A 5,333-nucleotide genomic window follows, 5' to 3' on the forward strand; every position below is an offset into this window, starting at 1 on the left:
AAATTCAAGCTCTTCTTCACGTTGTTGTTGTGGGTTTTATCCGCACCATCTGAGCCAGAGCGGGCTGCTGTGGCTATTGCAGCGCCAGTGCAGGATTGTTTCAGAGTAGACGCATGATGGGGAAATGTTCGATTAGCTGAAGGTAAACAACTGTGACTGCAATTTATTTTGCTAATGGCAGAGCACTTAGTTATTTATCTGTTTGTAGGTGATGACAACTGTCTCTTTCTAAAAGCTTTTTCCAGTGCTGGAATGTCGAAGAAAAGTGTGCCTCCTGAATTGAGTTGACAGAAAGTGAATTACTCAGCCTTTAGGATAATTGGTCAGTGCGTAGTTCTCCCAGAAGTTTGTAATACATCAGCCTGTACAAACTGTGTTTCCAAGTCAAACAAGGGCACCCAGAAGTTTCAGAGAAAAGTAGAGGTAGCTGGGGGTGGTGAACATAAAAAAAAAAGAGAGAATAAAGCTGTAAAAAAAAAAAAAAAAAAAAAAAAAATCTATCATCCTACCTCTTGTATGTGAAATCTATTACCAAATAGCTTCAAAAAGTACGTGGCTGAAATACCTCCATCTGTCTGAATCAGACTTTTTTTTTTTTTTTTTTTGCTGCCTCACTCTTTTTCAGACAGGGAGCTGTCATCAGCGCCACACACTTGAACAGATATGAGACGCAACATCATTTCATGTGCAGATTAAAATGCCTAATTGTGGATAAATGAGTCTCTGGTGATTTTACTGAGTTTAGGTGCTAAGAAGCGATATCCAGAGGGGATCAGCCACCCACTAATAGGCTGACCATCATCTGTAATGGCACTGGCCTTCCTCACCACATGCCTCTCTCCAAGGTTTCACTTACAGCACTCCTGCCTCCATCACGCTAGTGACCACTGAGCAGCGAACCATTAAACTCTAATAAAACAAGGTCATCACTTTAAAAGAGCTAAAAGATTTCATTAAACTTTATCTGACCAGTTACTGTATGAGGTCAGTCAGCAGCAAATAGAAAATACTATTCATAAAAGAGAGAGGAGAAGAAGGAGGGGAGGCTAAATCATAATCACGGTTCAGCAGTACACACTGTGCATACTGCAGACGCACTGGTTTTGTAATGTCAGAGTACATTTTTGGAAATGTAGAGGTTTCTCCTCTCAGTGTTTTTGACATGGAGTATGAAAAGTTGAGGGATCTAACCCACTGTTTCTATACCACAGTGAACTGAAGCTTTTTGCCGTAAGCAAATGGAGACTTAGCCACAAGAAAATGATTGCTTTAGCCATGACAAATGTTGACATTTTTTATCCATTCTAGCCTGCTTTTTTTTTTTTTCAGCCACAAGAAATAGAGCCCTCTTAGCAATAACAGAATGGAGCCCTTTATCCATTTTAAATTACATTAAGCCATGAGAAAGTGGCCTCTTGTTTGATAATGAAATCAAGAATTAGAACCACCAAAATAAATGAAATATGACTCTCCACAAATGAATTCAGGTCTGCCCAATAAGTTGATAAGATATTGCATTTGGTCTATTTTTGTATGTAAGTAGATCTGAAAATTACTAACAACTCAATGGCAAACTAATGCTCTAATGTAACTAATGCACTGAAATAGAGATTTAAACAGACTTGAGAGAGCTATTTTTCTGCTGTTAAAAAATGTTCTCAAGCTATAAGAAAAAAAGATTTTATTTTTTTTTTTTTATATATGAGAACATAATACTCTCAGCTGTGATAAAATGGCCTTTTAGCCATTAGATGAAGATTTTTTTTTTTTTTTCCCATGAAAGAATGGAGTGGTTTCAGCCTTCAGCAAGCTGCATTTCAATGCTACAACTTTCCAGCATGACAAACCAGAATGGCTTTGGCCATGAGCTCACAAAGTTTGAAACAGCTGAGTTTAAGACGTGGTGAGACACTAGTGACTACGCCAGGGCTTTTCAGCATGGGCGAGCCAATATGTGAGTCAAGGTTATTAAAAAGAAAAATGGGTTGAAGTTCCAGAGAGACAAGCCCATGGTTAATTCTGAGAGAGAAAGAGAAATATAAGATGATACTTTTCCCCTTGATCTCTAAACCTGTCTCTTATTTCTTGATTTATTGATAGCTCTAATGTACCTTCCTGGTCCTGTGTTTAAAACCAAGAGCTCTTTCCTCTCCCCTCACCTTTTTAAATCTTCTCTTCCCTCACGTCTCCTCCCTCCTAGTCCCCTCCTTACCTCTCCTCCTCTCTCCTCCTCTATTAATTTTTAATATAAAGCATTGAAGGCCCATTGAGGATGTGTAATGTCCATGTTTTAGTAATGGGAGGTTCACAACATACTTTAATTGCTTTACACACACACTCACACACACTCACATATACACAAACACAGATACTATGTAAACTCACACTCTAAAAATTATGAGGTAATGAGGTCAAAATGACACCATCAAGTTAAATAAATAAATCAAATGCACAAATGATTATCAATAATAGCAAAGAGCAGATTGACATGCCATGAGTATTATGAATATGCCAACTACAGTATGTTAATATGCATCTTCATAACCACAAGTGCCTCAGCATCCTAGCCGGTCATCATGGTTGGGTTTTTCATCAGGATATGAGCCGGCTGGCAAAATATTGTTGGTATGAAAATTAATCTCTGGGAAATTTTCAACTTAAGAAGTAGATGTACAAAGTTGCAGCATTTTATATCACTTAATTAAATGTACTTTTGAATTTCTGAGGGTGAAAATCAGGTGGGATTTTTTTTTTTTTTTTTTTTTTGGATGTGTAACATTGGAATTTGAGTTCTCTCAATTCATACTGAAGTGCAATTTAATATGTTTAATGACAGCAAATGGTAATGCTTTATAAGTGTTTAAAATTTAAGGACTTCAATAATTATGGAACATGCTGTCAGCAAACTGCACTCAGCTCATGTTCATGGTTACCAACCCAGCAGGTGTGTGCTTTAAGTCACAGGAAGCCAAAGGGACGTGAGAAGCAGAAGGTGCTGGGCTGGTGAGTGGGCTGCTGAGTCACTGCTGTTTATGCCATTGTACTAATGAAATGGAAATGAATATACAGGACCGTGAATAATGGCCTATGTAACATAAATGTTGCCATATGATGCCAGAGTTATCCAGTTTTCATCTGAAGACCCACAGACAAGGTAAATATAAACACAAATGAGGTACAGCACTTGAGCAAATACAGGAGAAATGAAAAATACTAGGAGAATGCTAAGACATGACATTACATCATATTTAACCCATAAACTTTATCACAGTTAGAAACATGAGAAGATAGATAGATAGAGAAAATTAAAAATATATTTTAAAAAAATGGATAAAAATATATATATACTCTGCTCTTCATTAACATGCCTGCAGCTCATCTCAAGATCACTAACAAGATTTTTTTTTTTTTTTTTTTTACCCATACTTTGAATCAACCTGCACATCTCTAGTTAGTATAAAACTCAGAACAAAACAGCTCTTAATTGTATAAAAAATATGTGTGTAAATGCACCCAAGACGCATTGATAATAGATTCTAATCTGATCATCCAAGCTACTTCTGGAGGCCACTATGTAATGCTGAACAAAAGTGCAAAGGCAACTGCACTTTTTGTCTAGATGCAGTAGCTAAGCAAGTGGAGATATTTCACCAGCTTTACTTTGTTGCTGTATCCGTGCAGTCCTCTCAACACTGGCCATTATTCTTAAATGAAAGCATCTGCATGAAACGGACTTCTCCACTGGTGTTGTTTACAGTTTCCCAGTTGCCTAATAGGGCTTCTTTCCTCCGTTTTGAATAATGATAATAATAATCAAAAAAAGAGCAAATAATAACAGCCTCCATCTTTGAAATCAGCTGCATCTGCTTCACAATGTAAACATCGGGGTGGGAAGTGATGGACATAGTTGTGTGAGTTTTGCACGAGAAAGTGCAATTAGGGTCTCAATATGGACTCGATGCAGATAATTAATGGCAGCTATAATTACAAGCTGGCCGCACTGTATCCAAATCCAGTCCCAATATGAGGTGCCTTTTCTGACTCTACCCAACAAAGGATCAGCCCACAGCAACTGTTGGATGAGAAAGTAATGATTATCAAAATTAGCAGTCCTCACTCCCTTTCTCCCCCTCTCTCTTGGTCTTTATCTCACATCTACGTTTCTCTCCCTCTCTCTCCCTCTGTCTGTAGACCCCCTGGTGCAGCAGATAGGCTCTCTATCTCTTTGCTCTCAGCTGGACAGAGACACATCAACGCTCCACTGAGCTTCGAGCAAACTCCCCCCCCTTCCCTTCCTCCCTCCTCGCTCTCTCTCTCTCTCCCTCCGCCCCGCCACTTCCCTGCCTCTCCTCCACCTCACTTCTCTTATAGGTTGTCTCAGTGAGAGATAGCATACAAGCGCCCCTGCTGCGGTTACAATCCTCCCACCCTCTCTCATTCTCCTCTCTCTCTCTGTCTCTCTCTCTTTCTCACTCTCTCTCGCTCTCTTTCTCTCTCTCACTTTCTCTCTCTCTCTCTGTTTCTGGCTTTTTCTTTGCCACCCTCGCCCTCCCTCTGTATGTGTGTCTCTCTTATTCCCAGAAAGCATTTGCTGGGTGTGCAGGAGGTGGCCAAGTTCAATATCGACCCGAGCAGGTACAACATTGTCACGATGTGATATCATAGCACGGTAAAAATTCATGTTTAAACAACTTTGGAAGCTGTTTCACAAATCAATGCCGGTATTACGTCTCAAGGATGTCTCAACTTTCATTTTGGTGCTACAATGATAAGGCTTTTAAAAAGTGGTGCAAGACATATTGGCATCTATTCAGTGCCAGAATGTGTGCTGGGAATTACCTCACTTTGACTTATCTGTCTCGGTGTGTGGGTCTGTGTCCTCTGCCCTTCCCTTCCCACCTCTCTCTCTCTCTTTCTCTCTCTTTCTCCACTGTCCTCTGGCCCCTCTCCCTCTCCTGTGCCTACAAGAGCCATATTAGTCTGTCTGAGTGTGCATGGGCGGGGGCGTCCATGGCAGGCGAGCTGCTACAGCTGGGAGCGCGGGCGAAAAGGATGAGTGACCCTGAAGAAAGACGAAAGAGAAGATGAGAAAGCGCAAGTGGACGCCCCATTGTGACACTTAATATATGTCCCAATATTCATTACATGTTTCTCTCTCTCTCGCTCTCTTCTCCTTGACCGCTCAACCTAGGTGGGATTCAAACGATGTGTGGGTGTGTGTGAGTGAGTGAATGAGTGAGTGCGGGAGCCAGCAAGCAGCAGAGGATCATATCTCTAGCTTGTAAAGTCCTTATTAAAATTTCTGCTTCATTACACAGGAGCATTTCCACATA

This window comes from Myripristis murdjan, chromosome 15, assembly GCF_902150065.1.
Source record: "Myripristis murdjan chromosome 15, fMyrMur1.1, whole genome shotgun sequence".
Lineage (NCBI taxonomy): Eukaryota > Metazoa > Chordata > Actinopteri > Holocentriformes > Holocentridae > Myripristis > Myripristis murdjan.